Source organism: Pelobates fuscus, chromosome 4 (assembly GCF_036172605.1).
Source record: "Pelobates fuscus isolate aPelFus1 chromosome 4, aPelFus1.pri, whole genome shotgun sequence".
Taxonomy (NCBI): domain Eukaryota; kingdom Metazoa; phylum Chordata; class Amphibia; order Anura; family Pelobatidae; genus Pelobates; species Pelobates fuscus.
Window position 1 is genome coordinate 51,995,149 of NC_086320.1, and position 17,685 is coordinate 52,012,833.

The following is a 17,685-nucleotide window of genomic DNA, read 5'->3' on the forward strand; positions in this document are numbered from 1 at the left end:
CCCCCAAAGAGAATGTATACAGTTAGAGTGTTGGGTCTGAATAAACAGCAAAATAGAATGCAGCATACCACCCCCTAAATACAATACTTACCCTTGATTTGCCTTATGTGTGGCAATGCCAATACATGATCCGTGCCCAAGCAGGACAAACCTCCTCAATGGCGTTGGCATGCCAGTGGGCCGGGGTTTGAACAGAGTGATGCCATGTCTCTCCGTTCCTATACTCCATAGTTGGTGCACATGCACTGTGGTTGCTATTCTTAGGTGAGCAGAAAGCACTCCTGTGAGAGTTTTTTTCTGCTTTCCCTTGTCAGTCAATGCCTTGGCACACCAACAGCTGGGAGAAAATTCTATTTTTTAATAAGTGTTCTCGTCATCTATACATTTGCTGGAAAACCTGCTAGCACAACCTGTAGATAGAATCTTATGCTTAACCTGATGAGCATACGTTGTTTGGGGCATGACAGGTCCCCTTTAACTATTTGTCCAATTGTAGTACAGCGCTATGGGATCTGATGGCCCTTTATAATTGATAACGATACCAATAATAAATAAAACATCTCACGGTTTGGTAAATAAATGTCTAGGTTTGCATTGTTCAAAAAAAAAGGTGGTCACGGTATATTCTGTAATATTCCAAACAGGTAAAACTGCTTATCCCGGCAATATCACATTGCATCTAATAATTTAACTCGGAGCAAAAGAATAATGAAAATATGAGATTGGGGATTTGTAAGGCTAGGGATGGGGCAAAAAAAAAGATTGGTTCTTTAAAGCAGAATCATTCTAAAATGTTATACAATATTATTATTATTTTTATTTTGTTTTGAGCAGTTGGAAAAAAACTATCATACCCGTTACAATATAGTGTTTTTTTCCCATTACTTAGTTTTTAAAAATAAAAACGTGTGCTTTTTATCAATCATACTTGCGTCTCCAGGTATTCACTTCTTATCATGTGACTGTGTAACATAGGAATTTGCAATGCATCCTATTTTACAGTTGTACATGCAAACATGCACATTGATGGCTGTTCAATTAAAACAGAATATTTGAGCATCTTGATACTCTGTGAATACATTATTTTCAAAGGTTAAAAGAGAATGTTGGAATTACATTTCTCTTGACAGACAAACACTTGATTAAACAAAGTAACAGGAACTTTTTTTTGTTAGAATAACGGTCAGCGAGATATTTTTTTCTAACACTGAAACAGAAAATCTTGCTTAATCTGGAATGTGGAGAGAGACATAACCAGCCTTGAACGTAAAATGTTGATGATGTACATCATTGTGAGTGTGAAGGTTGTCTAAAATATGTGTCACTAATAGACTGCTTTTAATGGAAGAATACAGAGTGAACATTGCATTTTGCTTAATAATACGGTATATAAGCATACAAAACAATGACATTGTTCTGCAAAGAACACACATCTTTCTGAGCACTGGAATTATTTCACAGGGAATAGAAATCAATGTCAGACTTTTTTTTCATAAAATATGAAAAAGTTTTGCATTATTCTGTAAAATGAAAGAACATTTCTGTTTTACAGAAGTTACAGTAAGAGATGTTTTTGCCATGGTAGATAAACATGTGACAATATACAAAAATAAACAAGATTATTACTTAAAGTGGCTCCATCCCCTCAAACTTACCTTTCACCTATTGTTTCCTCTTCTGTTCCCCTTCCAGAATCAGTTTTTGTTTTTTTTCTTCATTTTTGATCTATTTCTCTTTAAAACATAAGGCAAAGCCGGGACTACTTTGTTTTATGTATTTTTTTCTACACTTAACAGTTGTGACAAAAGAACAGAGTTTAAAACAAGTTTCACTTAATTTGTCAAACTAACAAAGGGTGAAACTTGACTTAAGCTTTGTCAAGATTGCAAAGTGTACAAAAAAATACAAAATAAAACAGCTATTAAAAGAATACTGTAGGCACGATAACCACGTCAACATATTAAAGTGGCTATGGTACCTGGAGTCAATCAGCACCAGGTCTCACATTACTGCTAAACAATTCACACATTTTTACAAGAGATGTTTAGTCCCTGGCAGCCTGCAGTCTGCCCACCAATGATGAAATAGAAGATTTGGGGCTAGGCCTCAATCTTGTGTAATACCAATTCATACAGGAATTGGACATGGTGGCTGAGAGCGTCAAATGCGTGCTCTCAGTCTCAGCCTATCACTGCCTTCATCACTGGAGGATGGGCAGCAGGCTGCCGGGGACTGTTCATCTTGGTGAGTAAATTGTTTACAGAACCTATGCACCATAACCACTTCAATCTAAAAGTTGTTATGATGCCTACAGTGTTGCTTTAATTAAAAAAGACCCTATTAAGAATAAAGTATTAAATGTAAAACAATAATTCTGCAAAAATATAGAATATTGCTCCATATGTATTGCTAGGACTTATTTTTAAACTTGCCTGTATATAGCTGCTGTAAGCATTCACTATTAATAACAGCTGATAATAAAATAATTGTGACTGATTTCTAAGGGGGGGGGAGGAGGTGGGAGTGGGGGGGGGAGGTGGGAGTGGGGGGGGGGGAGGTGGGAGTGGGGGGAGGTGGGAGTGGGGGGGGGAGGTGGGAGTGGGGGGGGGGAGGTGGGAGAGATACAGAGGGGGGGTTAATAGAGAGAGATACAGAGGGGGGGTTAATAGAGAGAGATACAGAGGGGGGTTAATAGAGAGAGATACAGAGGGGGGTTAATAGAGAGAGATACAGAGGGGGGGTTAATAGAGAGGGGGAGAGATGGGGGGGTGGAGGGGGAGAGATACAGAGGGGGGGTGGAGGGGGAGAGATACAGAGGGGGGGTTAATAGAGAGAGATACAGAGGGGGGTTAATAGAGAGAGATACAGAGGGGGGGTTAATAGAGAGAGATACAGAGGGGGGGTTAATAGAGAGAGATACAGAGGGGGGGTTAATATAGAGAGATACAGAGGGGGGTTAATAGAGAGAAATACAGAGGGGGGTTAATAGAGAGAGATACAGAGGGGGGTTAATAGAGAGAGACATGGGGGGGTTAATAGAGAGAGATACATGGGGGGTTAATAGAGAGAGATACAGAGGGGGGTTAATAGAGAGAGATACAGAGGGGGTTAATAGAGAGAGATACAGGGGGGTTAATAGAGAGAGATACAGAGGGGGGGTTAATAGAGAGAGATACAGGGGGGGGCTAATAGAGAGAGATACAGGGGGGGTTAATAGAGAGAGATACAGGAGGGGTTAATAGAGAGAGATACAGGGGGGGTTAATAGAGAGAGATACTGAGGGGGGTTAATAGAGAGAGATACAGGGGGGGTTAATAGAGAGAGATACAGAGGGGGGTTAATAGAGAGAGATACAGGGGGGGTTAATAGAGAGAGATACAGGGGGGGTTAATAGAGAGAGATACAGAGAGGGGTAATAGAGAGAGATACAGAGGGGGGGTTAATAGAGAGAGATACAGAGGGGGGGTTAATAGAGAGAGATACAGAGGGGGGTTAATAGAGAGAGATACAGGGGGGTTAATAGAGAGAGATACAGAGGGGGGTGAATAGAGAGAGATACAGAGGGGGGTGAATAGAGAGAGATACAGAGGGGGGTGAATAGAGAGAGAGACAGAGGGGGGTGAATAGAGAGAGAGACAGAGGGGATGGGGGGGTGAATAGAGAGAGAGACAGAGGGGATGGGGGGGCGAATATAGAGAGAGAGACAGAGGGGGGGTGAATAGAGAGAGAGACAGAGGGGGGGAGTGCCACAGGGAGAGGGGGGAGAGTGAGACAGAAGGGGAGAAAGAGGGGCGAATAGAGAGAGAAAGAGGGGGAGGGAGAGTGCCACAGGGAAAGGAGGGAGAAAGAGACAGAGGGGGAGGGGGAGACACAAGGGGAGAAAGAGGGGCGAATAGAGAGAGACAGAGGGGGAGGGAGAGTGCCACAGGGAAACTCTAGCCCTGGAGCTACGGGCTAGAGTTCACTCTCACCACTGCGACCACCAGGGATTCCTGGTGTTCCCAGTGGTGAGAGTGAACTCTAGCCCCATACAAACACGGCCCACACACACACCATACACATTCACACACTGCCCCCCATACACACACAGACCCCCATACACACATTGCCCTACACACACACACAGCCACCTATACACACATTGCCCCACACACCCTACACACTGAACCTTTCACACACATTGCACCCCTCACACATTGCACCACTGCTCCTATACCCTACTACAGCCCCATATCCCAACGGTTTGACTATTTACTCTGGGAGCGGGTCCCGGCACTCCTGGCACCATAACCACTACACAGAGCTGTAGTGGTTATTGTGCATGGATTATTTCTTTAAATAATCTATAAGTGCCCCTCCTGAGATCAGGCTCTGGATCCGCCACTGATTTTATATGTATATATATATAAAATTATGCCTATAATATTTACACACATATTAATGTACATTTATATATGCATAATACACTAAGAAATGTCATTAATATGTACCATATGTAATGAGCAGATATTGGCCCAGTCTTGTTTCTAGGTGCATACTCCAGCACAATAACATATTTAAAGTGAAGAGTGCACCCACAGGACTTCAAAATAAACAAGATGACGTCATTTTTTACAGTGGTGCCCTACATACATTCACCATTTCAGTCCCATTACCAAGCTTTCCTTAATATGTCATGGTAGTTGGACTGAAACATTGGTTATATGCAAAGGCACGTCTGCTTAAAATAAATCTGCACTCTTTTTTTTTAAGCCTATATGTGCTTTTTTCACGTTGAAGTAATAATTGTAATTTTAAGTTATCTTTTCTAACTCTGTATCTGCACACTATGCTGGCGCGACGCATTATGGGGCTGGTAAATAATTTTTTTCCAGGGCTGCTTTTAATTCCCAGTCAGGCCCTGACGTTGCCATCGCAGCAACTACACCTTGCCAGCAAAAAAAGGCTCACTGTGAGCATCAGTTCTATACCCTGTGTTTGGCCTTAGCAGGAGATAACAACTTGGCATGCAATTTATTAAACTGTGACTTTGTGCTAGTTTGGCACTCTTCCTATTTATATAGACAAATATATAGGAATTCTGCCAAAAATAAAGAAATAAAGGTGCACTCATGGGCTCAATAATGTGTATTCTGGTTTATTGTGCAAAAAAATTGGTGTTCAAATTATTTTTTTGCATTTTTTACACACAAACAAATATTAACACAAAATGTGGCCAGTGTTTGTGACCAAGTGGCTACTAAAAAAGACGGGACATACCCCATTTGCAATACCTTGGGTTGTCTACTTTTGCAAATGGTATGCCATGATGGGGGTAATTCTCATACCTGGGCCACCATACTGTCTCAAAAGCAACGTAACCAATCTGGCGAATTTCAATGTGAAAAAACAGAAAAATGTAACATGCTATATTTGACCCTGTAACTTCCCAAAACACTATACAACCTGTACATAGGGGGTACTGTTTTACACGTGAGACATCGCTGAATATAAATATGTGTATTGTATTGCAGTAAAAGCAAACAGGATTATGACATTCACAGTTACAATGTCACACAGAACTAAAAAAAAGTTTAAAAATGTCTTATTTTCTCCCATTATTTTTTATATTTTATTCATATGTTAGATAAAAGCCATGTGTCCCCTGAATAAAATGATATATAATAAGTGTGGGTGCACATGATATGAAAGAGGTGAATTACGCCTGAACAGACATATAGCGCAAATTCAAGGTTTTGTTTTGATCACAACACATATTTGGATGAGTCCTTAAGGGGTTAAAAATCTGATTAATTTGGATATTGCAAGACAAGTTATTTAGCCTCTCCAACTAAAATGATGTCCTTTTCCCTCTATGTAAATTCCTTGAACTTTTCAGGAGACACATGCCAGCAGTCTTGCTGGTACACTTTCATTTAAAGAGAGGCTGATGTCTAATGCAATATTTCATGGCTGAAAGAAGCTTTGCCTGTGGCTTATTGTTGTACAAGCAATCTTCTTCTTCCACTGACTTGACTTACAATGATTCGAGCTTACCCATGCCCTCAATATATACCCAATGTCCAGTTGCATTGTGGCACACTCAGACCTACAACATGCTGCCTTTATCCTAGTGTGTTCTGCGAGTACTCCGAGTAACACTGTTCTCTGAAAAATACTAAACATTCAGCATTAGTATTGGAACTTTCCATATTATATATCCTGGGATCCACTCAGGATCCACTCAGAGTATCTTTTCTCCAAATATTAACATAAAATGTACATCTGGAAAGCATCAGGAAGATGCTTATTACGGGGATTATTACATTTTCAGCACCCATTTCTGTGACGGCATTCATGAATATTTGCCATATTTTGCTTTACTGAATTTCAAGCTTAGAGAGAATTCAGCAAACGTTTGTTGTTGGTTTCTTTTTAGAACAATCAATATTGCAAGTTAGCATGTATTATAAAACCAATATGTAGTGATATCAATAGGCGCTCAAAGAACAAACGAAAACACAATACGTTGAGCAGTAAAACTCAAAAGTGACTGATACCCCACACCTTAGTCCACAATAAAAAAGAAAAGTGATCATTAAACGAGGTGCATTGGTGGGCTCATTGTCTATTTCTATCCATCTTTTGCATAGCAAGGGTGTATCTAGAAAAGAGAAAAAAATCTATAAAACAAAAATGGTGCAGATCGTTAAACAATATAACATTTAAAATGTGTATAAAATAACTATACAGTGTAATTGCAAATGAATGGATATCTTCAATATATTCACTATTTAAAACTATATAGGTAGAGATAATTATGGATGATAGGGGTGCTAGCAATTTACTGGATAGAGAGCCCTATCTCTGCTCAGTTCGTAATGCCCAGTCACAGAGGTTTCACATAAGTTTCACATTCAGCTTTCTCCTCCAGACATCACTCAGCAAGACTCTGGTGGCACCCGGGCGTCCCAAAGAAACTCAGATATACACACAGTGATTCTCCAGAAATAAAAGCGACCAAGTATCGTAGGTAGAAAAAATAAAACAATATTTATTAGAACAATAAAACACTATTAAGATCAGCGTGTGGCTCTACCCACCCCAACGCATAGTTGGAGGTACGTTTCGAGTGCTTCTTCCAGTTGAAATGAGGTCCTATGTAGCTTGGTCTGAATAATTATGGCATTCTCGTCCTTTCATTGGTAGACTCCTCAAGCCTTCATTTGCATACGTACAATCACGTTATCAACTTAAAGAACGAACTAACGAACAAGGTCTAAAAGGGGCATCCATAGGTTTAAACCGGATTTGCCCCTAAGGTAGATGTTAGTGAGGACTGTCTGTAGCACAGCTGTGAATGTCCTATGTCCTGTTGCTTTGTATAAAACCGAATTATAATGTCCTCCATATAGGGCTGAGGTTAACAGCCTTCCTGTTGCTTGTTGCTTTTGTTGTGTAGAAGATGCTGAACTGGCCATAAACAAACTGTATTGTTTGAAATTCTCTTACATTATAAAGTTTGTGTCTTGATTACATTGTGATGTTCTCTCTGTGATAACAGTTGAATCACATGGAAATGGTAAGCTTTGTGCTATAATGACATACATTATGTTATCGTGGGGAGAAATGTCATGAGCTGCCTCTACATTCTCTCAGCATTAATCAGAGACAAAGCACAGAAAGAGGATAATAAAACTGGCCTCGGGCTTAATATAAATAAGAGGCAATCAGGTCATAGGTACCAATAGCCAGTCACTCCTGACCAAAGTCAACTCAAAGTGAATTTAAAATTTAAGGCCAAAATAGCCGATTTGGGAAAAAAACCTCTAACTCAACTATGCTTCTGTTTTTAGCTACTTTTGCCTTAAATTTAAAATTCACTTTGCATTCACATTGACTTCTCATGTTAGTGAATAATCCTGTATATATCCACTGAATAATGGATATCAGTTTGGATCTGAGCCATCACGTATTTTCTGATCACTACCACTAGGGTCTTTAGAGACTAATTCACTGTGAAGGCTTCCAACATCCCTATTTCGGAAGTAGAGTTCCGGGCTGGCTCATATGAATTCTGGGTATAACGAATGTCTGTCGTCAACATACACAGCATGGTGGTGACACACAAACTCCCTCAGTGCCAGCCATGTCCTGACCAAGGTCCCCCTGCAAAATCCATCTTACCCTGGAGACATTAATAAACCACTCAACCTTCAGTCTTAGGATAAATTATAATGTCTCCAGAACTCCTTGATGGCTTTATTTTCCTGCAATGCATATTTTATTAAGTATCCTCTTAAATACCGTATTTATCGGCGTATAACACGCCCCGGCGTATAACACGCACCTCATTTCCAGAAGGAAATTCCAGGAAATTTCCACCTCTCCCATAGTATTCCCCCCCCTCATCCCATAGTGTTCCCCCCCCTTTCCATAGTAATCTCCCCCCCTCCCATAGTATTCTCTCCCCCCTCCCATAGTATTCTCTCCCCCCTCCCATAGTATTCCCCCCCATAATATTCTCTCCCCCCTCCCATAGTATTCTCCCCCCCCATAGTATTCTCCAACCCCATAGTGTGTCCCCCCTCCCATAGTGTCCCCTAGTGCACTTTCCCTCTGTCCCATATTTACTTACCTGTCTTGAAGCGTGGACCGGCTTCACAGCGCGCACCGCGGAACTGGAACTTAAATTTCAGGTTCCGGTTTCCGGCGGGACTGAAAGGAAGTGTGCACACAATAGTGTGCACACTTCCTTTCAGTCCCCCTGGAAACCGGAACCTGAAATTTAAGTTCCAGTTCCGCGGTGCGCGCTGTGAAGCCGGCCCACGCTTCAAGACAGGTAAGTAAATGTAGGATATCGGCGTATAACACGCACCCATGATTTTCTCCCTATTTTCAGGGAGAAAAAGTGCGTGTTATACGCCGATAAATACGGTATCTATAAATAAAGCAAGCATAATATAAGTATGAAGAATATAACAATAATTAAGTAAAAATGGATGTTAACTGGCGTAGAATTTTTCTTGAATGCAAGTGTAAACTCTGCCTTATTAGCATGCCAAGGAAATGCCTGTAATCCTTTTTAATTAGGTACGGGCAGAGTGCACATCTTGTCTAACTAAAAATATGTAGAATGCTGATAAGGATTTGCTACTGTGACTTTTCCAGAAGCATTTCTTTTACATTTTTCTTTCTTTTTTTTTTTTTTTAAACTGCTCATGTCTTTAAAGACACTAGAGACATCAGAGATACACTTTTCTAAGACAAAGAAACAAATCCCTGGATTCTCAATTCGTGTCTTGCGGAAACAAATTAAATAAATGTTTATGTTTAAAATAACTATCGCCAAAGCACAAATACTCAGAACCAAAATTTGAAAACCTAAGCCGTAAAGTGTAGAGAATAAATATCTTTGAATATCAGGGAGATAAATCTTCAGAATCCCAATCACACAAATGGGTTTGTTAATGCCTTAACCCCTTTATGACGGCCACAGTATCTTCTAAAGAGGTGACCAAGTACTCTTAGGATGGTGGTCTCATCAGGATTGGAAAGACCAGGCTACATCCTGATGCCTCACCAATGAGGGGGGGAGGGGGCTACAGAGGTTCCTCAAGGCAGCAATCACAGGGAACCTCTGTCTCCAGCCATCACTATTCCTATCATCCCAGTGAAATTTTGGCTGAAGCTCTTGGAACTTGGAAGTTAAGAAATTTGCGCCTGATAAAACGGCATACTGCGGTAACCATTTATGTGAAATATAACTCCAATCAATATCATTCTCTGGTAGACTGAGCCTGATTAGAATCTTAGTTGACAACAGCTTTATATAGCAATGGACATATTCAAATGAATACTGTAAATGGATTTAATACAGCCCAAAAGTATAATTGTATTTTTTTATGTACAAACCCTTAAAGAGAACCTATAGTCTCGTAATTAACAATTGTTAATTGGGGACTAACCGTTCCTTATGTCCATCCCCTGTTTATTTAAGAAAATAATTAAAATAAAGACGGCTCACCTAGTTTCTAGTGCCAGAGATCTTCCATTGCAGCCACCCGATCTCCCTTTGAAGATGTCAGTACGTCTGCTGATGTCTTTGCAATCTCCTCCGATCCAATGCCTATCACAGAGAAGCAATAGGTTGGAGGGATGCATGTGCAGCCAAATACCATGTCCTTCTGAGTCTAGCCAAATACTGGTTAAGCCTCTAAAGTTGCATTGTATCTTGCAATGTAAACATTACAATGTAGTAAAAAAAAAAGAATGCAATGTTTTGGGTTAAAATGACGGGACCAGTACACCGAGACCACTTCATTGAGATAAAGTGGTCTGAGTTACTACAGTTTTCCTTTAAACCACCTATCTCAATAAGAAGCTTTGTGCTGGGCATTTGCCCTTCATGCCTCTCTACGAGAAGCCCTTGCTTGGACAATACCTAGCACTAACAAGAATGTAAGTCCTGGGCAGAGAGGATCTGGATCTTTAAGAACTGAAGAAGCCGGTTCTGTAGCTAATGAAAGGTGGGCTTAGGAAATCTATGTGTGTATTTTAGTGAATCCATATTTTTTTACAATTATATGCAGTATAAATGTGTATCTTTAAACATAAAATGTCCCTTTAATGCACTTTCCCCATGCACAGGTTGCAATTCTTTAATCAAACTCATCCATTTGCTGTTACAGTCGTGGTTGTTGTTGGTGCTATTAATATTTACAGTATAATGAGATAACAGCAAGAACATGCGTTTTACATTGCTTAAGCTCAAACCACAAGCTGCGTCTTTGAAGCATTATTATGTCGCTGGAATGAAAAGGTGTCACCGGGTGTAAAGAAATCAGGAACTGAAGTCAAGATACACAATTTCACAGCTACCTATGAATGGGAAAGTGCAGGTCATCTTATTATAGACTAATAATCAGAACGAGAGCATGGAGAGATTGCAATATGAAAACTCAAACTCAGCAGGGAATATATTCCCACATAACACATATGCCAGCAGAACTAGATAAAAAAAATACAAATAAATAAAGCTCATTGATAAGTGTTGTTTTATGGCTGAAGACACCTTCAGATAAAAACTATTTATTCTTTGAAAGCAACGGGGGCGAGCACAATTTAAAGGGACACTTCAGTCACGAGAAACTAATACAGCATAATGTAGTTGTTCTGGTGTCTACAGCCTGTACCTGCGGGCTTTTCAAGGCAAACATTGCCTTTTAATAGAAAAGGCAGTGTTTACATTGGTGACTAGTAACACCTCTAGTGGTAGTGACTCAGAAGACCACGAGAGGTGCTTCCTAGTCCAGTGCTGCATAGTGTGCGAGGAGATGCTGAACGTTCCCCATAGAGATGCATTGATTCCTTGCATCTTTATGAGCAGATGTTGATTGGTGCAGTATGGTGTTTTGCCACACATGCACAATAGCTTCCCAATGCTTTCCTATGGAAAAGCATTGGATTGACTGAGATCATCAAGGCTGCAAGTCTCATCCAAGTAGGCAGAGTCAGGCTGGGCCAGCCACGACAAGACCGGCACAGCACGAGAGAAAACTTAAGTAAAATTACTTTTTTACTGAGATTGGAGGGGGGGCAGTAACCTAAACAGCCACTTCAGGACTATAGTGCCAGGAAAACATTTCTGCATTCCTGAAAACTATAGTGTTCCTTTTAGTCCAATCACTTTAAATAAATACATCTTTAACGGGCTGCTCCCAGTAAACATATAGTAATGAATTTTAATGTCCATGACCAAAGTTTAGTATAATATACAACGGTAGCATTTGGTATCCGGGAAGCGTTCCTGAAATGGATTATACAATATGATATAGTGTGTGTGGGGGGTGGAGGGGAGGGGCAGTTGCAATCTATTTAACTCTTAGCTGCCAGAGGCCTGGGCACTGTATTTCACTGTCCTTACTACAGCCACATTAACAGGTAACATTCAGGTTTAAGTATATGCAAGGCCTTGTGATCCATATAGTTAAAGAGACACTATAGTCACCAGAACAACTACAGCTTATTGAATTTGTTCTGGTGAGTAGAATCATTACCTTCAGGCTTTTTGCTGTAAACACGGTCTTTTCAGACAAAATGCAGTGTTTACATTACAGCCTAGTGATAACTTCACTGGCTACTCCTCAGATGGCTGTTAGAGATCCTTCCTGGGTCATGGCTCCCTACAATGCATTCAAACATTCAGCATCTCCTCCCTCTGCATTGATTCAATTCATCTCTATGAGGAGATGCTGATTGGCCAGGGCTGTGTTTGAATCTTGCTGGCTCTGCCCCTGATCTGCCTCTTTGTCAGTCTCAGCCAATCCTATGGAGAAGCATTGTGATTGGATCAGACTACCACTTCTGATGATGTCAGTAGACTGATTGTTTTTCTGAGACATACAGCATGCAGAGTTACAGCTTCAGGCTTGAATACAGTAAGAGTTTGCTATATTTATGGAGGCATGAGGGGCCCAGAGGGGCTAGATGTTGGGTTTAACACTATAGGGTCAGGAATACATGTGTAATGATATTGATGTTACAAAGTTTTGGAGTCCAGTAGCCAGATCAGCAATGTTTTCTGCCAGAGGTAGCCACTCGTTACCCAGGTGGTTGAGCCCCTGAGCCTTGAGTGGCCTTCTGGTCTTAAGCAGAGATGGGAGACTGGAACAGAGAGATGATAATCGTAGTGAGGCAAGCCGAGGTCAGTGGGAAGGAGAAGCAGCAAAGTCAAAATGGTCCAAAATCAGCAACAGGTAAGAGAAACAGGAACAAGCTTGATTAGAGAGTACAGGAACCACAATAATCTGCCAAAGGTACAGAGACAGGAAGTGGCTTTTATAGGCCAAGAACCAGACACATGACCAGACACAGCTGAAGAGACTTGTCACTGATACCAATGCTTATAGAGTCAAGGTTACCAGATCTCAGGTACATTTGCAAAAGGCAGGGTGGTGTAGTGGTAAGGAAGAGGTTTAGCAGCATGTAAACCAGGGTTCGAAACCTAGCAGAGTCAGTTCCTCACATTACTCCCACCTCTACAGGCGCAGCCTCTGGATGCCCTATTTCCTGGTTTAGCAGGGTACTGTGCATGGAAAGACTGAAGAAGATCAGGAGCATGAATATTGTCCACTGGTTCCCATGATCTATCCTCTTCACCATAGCCTTTCCAAAGAACCAAATATTGAAGCTTGTTGCGGAATATCCTGGAGTCAAGAATTTTTTCCACCTCGTATTCATCTTCACCATCCACAAGGACGGGTGGTGGGGCAGGCAGGGCTCGACCAGGGAAAGTATTTTCATGAAAAGGTTTAAGCAGTGCAACGTGAAACACTGGATGTATTTTCATGGAATCTGGAAGTTGCAGACGGAAGGTGACAGCATTGATCTGAGCGATGATCTCAAAAGGTCCCATGAACTTTTGACCCAATTTATGAGAAGGAATCCTAAGTTTAAGATTCTTTGTTGACAGCCAAACCTTGTCACCAACATGATAAACTGGGGCCTCCTTTCTATGCCTATCAGCAGCTCTTTTGTAACATTCCTGAGCCTCCGAAAGAGTCTTCTTCAACAGTTCTTGGGAATCTCGTAAGGCGGTTAGCCGGTCAGTGACTGCAGGAATGGAAGTAGTAATTGGGAGACTCACTAGAAAGGTTGGATGGTAACCATAATTAGCAAAAAAATGGGCTCAGAGAAGTGGAGCAGTGTTGGGCATTGTTATAGGCAAATTCCGCCGTGGGTAGAAAATCCAGCCAGTCATCCTGCAGGTAACTAATATAGCACCGCAAATATTGTTCTAACGTCTGGTTGGTTCGCTCAGTCTGTCCATTACTTTGTGGATGAAGAGCTGACGACAGATTTACATTAATACCTAGAATAGAACAAAAATATTTCCAAAAATGAGATGTAAATTGCACTCCCCTGTCAGAAATTACTTCATCAGGCACTCCATGCAAGCAAAATATTTCCCGAATAACTAGGTCAGCAGTCTGTTTAGCTGAAGGGAGACCACAAGCAGGTATGAAATGACTCATCTTAGTTAACCGGTCCACAACAACAAGAATGGTAGTGTGTTCCTTAGAGGGAGGTAGTTCCACAATAAAGTCCATGGAAATAGATCCCCAGGGACGATGAGGAATAGGAAGAGGCTGAAGCATGCCAACAGGGGATGAGCGAGTCTTATGTCTGGCACATACATCACAAGAGGACACATACTTCTTAACATCCTCATAATATTTAGGCCACCAAAAGGATCGGGTAAGTAGTTCTTGTGTCTTTCGGATTCCTGGATGACCTGCTGGTTTTGAGTCATGGTAGAGACGTAAAACGTCCAGTCGCACTGATTCTGGAACAAACAGACGTTGTTGAAAAATCCAAAACCCATTAAGCATGGTCATATGAAGATCACGAGGAGGATCACGAAAAACTGGATCATCAGCGTAGCCCTTTTTAATGCGAGACATTAGATCAGAAGGAAAGGTAACTCCTAAAAATCTACTCTCAGGCAAGATGGTGGCTTTGGTTACTGTAGTATGGAGGGGGTCAGCTATCCTAGACAAGGCATCTGCCTTGCCATTTCTGGAACCAGGGCGGTATGAAATCAAAAAATTAAACCTTGAGAAAAATAGGGACCAGCGTGCTTGTCTGGCTGACAGTCTCTTAGCTGATTGAATACATTCCAGATTTTTGTGATCTGTGAGGACAGTAATTGGATGGGTGGCTCCCTCCAAGAGATGTCTCCATTCGGCAAAGGCAGCTTTTATAGCCAAAAGTTCTTTATTCCCTATGTCATAATTTCTTTCTGCTGGTAACATCTGGCGGGAATAGAAGGCACATGGATGTAACAACATCTTAGGTCCAGTCCTTTGAGACAGTATAGCCCCAACAGCTGAATCAGAAGCATCTACCTCTACAGTAAATGGCAATTCTGGCTGAGGATGTACCAGGATAGGGGCAGATGTAAACAGAGTCTTTAATCTGGAAAATGCAGTGTCAGCCTTATTGGACCACTGAAAAGAAGTCCCTTTACGTGTAAGTTCAGTGATCGGTGTAATAACGGCAGAGAAATTCTTAATGAAACACCTGTAAAAATTGGCAAACCCCACAAATCTCTGAATATCTTTTTCATTCTTGGGGATGGGCCAGTCCAGCACAGCTTTAATTTTACTTGCGTCCATACTTAAACCTTTAGGAGTTATTACATATCCCAGGAATTGAATTTCTGTTTGTTCAAACTCACATTTTTCCAGTTTAATGTATAGGTGGTGAGTACGAAGGCGCTCAAGAACAATGCAGACCTGTTTTCTGTGATTTTCAAGATTATCAGAAAATATCAGGATATCATCCAAATATGCCACAACAAACTGATCCAGGAGATCCCGTAGTACATCATTGATTAGATGCTGAAAAGTTGCAGGGGCATTACAAAGCCCAAATGGCATTACTAGATATTCGTAATGTCCGTACCTGGTTCTGAAAGCTGTTTTCCATTCATCATTTGGTCTTATGCGAACCAGATTATATGCCCCCCGTAGATCAAGCTTCGTAAATATTTTAGCTGAACGAAGTCTCTCCAGAAGTTCAGGAATGAGAGGCAAGGAATAGCGTTTTTAACAGTGATTTTATTAATGTCCCTGTAATCGACACATGGCCGTAGACTGCCATCTTTCTTTTCTACAAAGAATATAGGAGCTCCTGCTGGAGAAGTAGATGGTCGAATAAAGCCTTTGGCAAGATTTTCTTGTATGTATTCACGAAGTGCTTTCAATTCAGGCTCAGAAAGGGAGTATATACGGCCAAATGGGATAGCAGCTCCAGGTAGCAGCTCTATGGGGCAATCATAAGGCCTGTGAGGTGGAAGCTGATCAGCATTCTTCTTATCACAGACATCTGCAAAATCCCGATATTGTAGAGGAAGCTTAGTTAAGTTTGTATCAACCATTTCATTAATTGTTGTGGCAACAGTTGTTGCCTTAGAGGGTTGACAATTTATTAAGCAGTGTTCTGAAGGAAAGGACAAAGTTCTAGTCTTCCAATCAATCTGTGGGTTATGCAGAGCAAGCCAGGGTATACCCAAAATCACTGGAAACTGTGTTGAGGAAATTAGGTGGAAAGATATAGACTCATGGTGATTCACTTCCAGCATCAATTTTAAGGGCACAGTCTCATGTGTAACCGGGCCTGACGTGAGTGGAGAACCGTCTACTGTTTCCATTAACACAGGTGAAGATTTAGGGATAGACTGAATTTTATTTCCTGCTGCAAATTTGATATCCATAAAGTTTCCGCCTGCTCCAGAATCTATCATAGCTGTAGTTGAAATTTTATTATCACCATATTGCAAAGTGATAGGCACCACCAAATGAGGATGTTGAGTCATCATACCCTCTTCACCCTGAGCCAGAGAAAACAAGGGTTGTGTGACAGAATCCAGTTGGTCTGAAATCTGGGATTGGTGTTGAATCTGTGCACCCTCAGCAGTCATAGCTATTGTTCTTTTAGACTTGCTAGGGCAATTGATGGCATAATGCCCTGCACTACCACAATACAGGCATAAATTGTGAGTGCGTCGCCACTGTTTTTCTTCATTGGATAATGACCCTCTTATTAGATCTACCTGCATAGCCTCAGGTTCAGATTCTGTAGGTGTTTGTGGGGTCGGAGTAGAAATTCTTGAATAGAAAGTAGGAGTAGCACTTGGTTTAAAAGAGCCCTGTCTTTCCAATCTTCTTTCTGAAAGTCTCCGATCAATACGGATAGCCAACCGCACAAATGCATCAAACTCAACAGGAAGATCAACACGAGCTAACTCATCTTTTATGGCTTCTGAGAGACCCTTTCTGAAGTGGAACCTCTGGGCTGATTGGTTCCAAGTAGTATCAGCAACCCACTGTCTGAATTCAGCAGCATATTCAGCCACAGAGCGCCTCCCTTGATGTAAATGAAGGAGAGTGGCTTCTGCTGTAGCACAGCGATTGGGGTCATCAAAAACTAGGCACATGGCCTCAAGAAAGTCTTTTAAATTTCCCAAGACTGGACTGTCCTGTTCCAGAAAAGGGGAGCCCCAAGCCAGGGCTTCATCTTTGAATAGGGAGAAAATAAATCCCACCTTCTCTCTTTCAGATGGAAAACGGTTAGGTAACATCATAAAATGCAAACGGCATTGATTTAGGAAACCCCTACATTTTTTGCGGTCTCCTCCAAATTTTTCTGGTAGAGGCAAGCGGGCATCTTGTGCAGGTGTAACAGTAGTAGCAGCAGCAGCCGAACATCATGTGCCCTGTAGCTGGTAAGCTCACCATGCATTGATCGAACTTAATTTTGCAGTTCAGCTACCTGATCCTGCAGCACTTGAATGGTCTGTGCATTAAAAGCAACCTGCTGGGCCAATGCAGAATCTGATCCGACGGTCTCCATGAATGGGCCAGATTATTCTGTAATGATATTGATGTTACAAAGTTTTGGAGTCCAGTAGCCAGATCAGCAATGTTTTCTGCCAGAGGTAGCCACTCGTTACCCAGGTGGTTGAGCCCCTGAGCCTTGAGTGGCCTTCTGGTCTTAAGCAGAGATGGGAGACTGGAACAGAGAGATGATAATCGTAGTGAGGCAAGCCGAGGTCAGTGGGAAGGAGAAGCAGCAAAGTCAAAATGGTCCAAAATCAGCAACAGGTAGGAGAAACAGGAACAAGCTTGATTAGAGAGTACA

General features: G+C 41.5%; 1 protein-coding gene across 2 annotated transcripts in view; it reads left to right on the top strand.

Moving 5' to 3' along the window:
* Nucleotides 1-17,685, top strand: part of OXR1 (oxidation resistance 1) — a 520,724-nt gene that overhangs the window by 309,942 nt on the left and 193,097 nt on the right. The window lies entirely within an intron of this gene.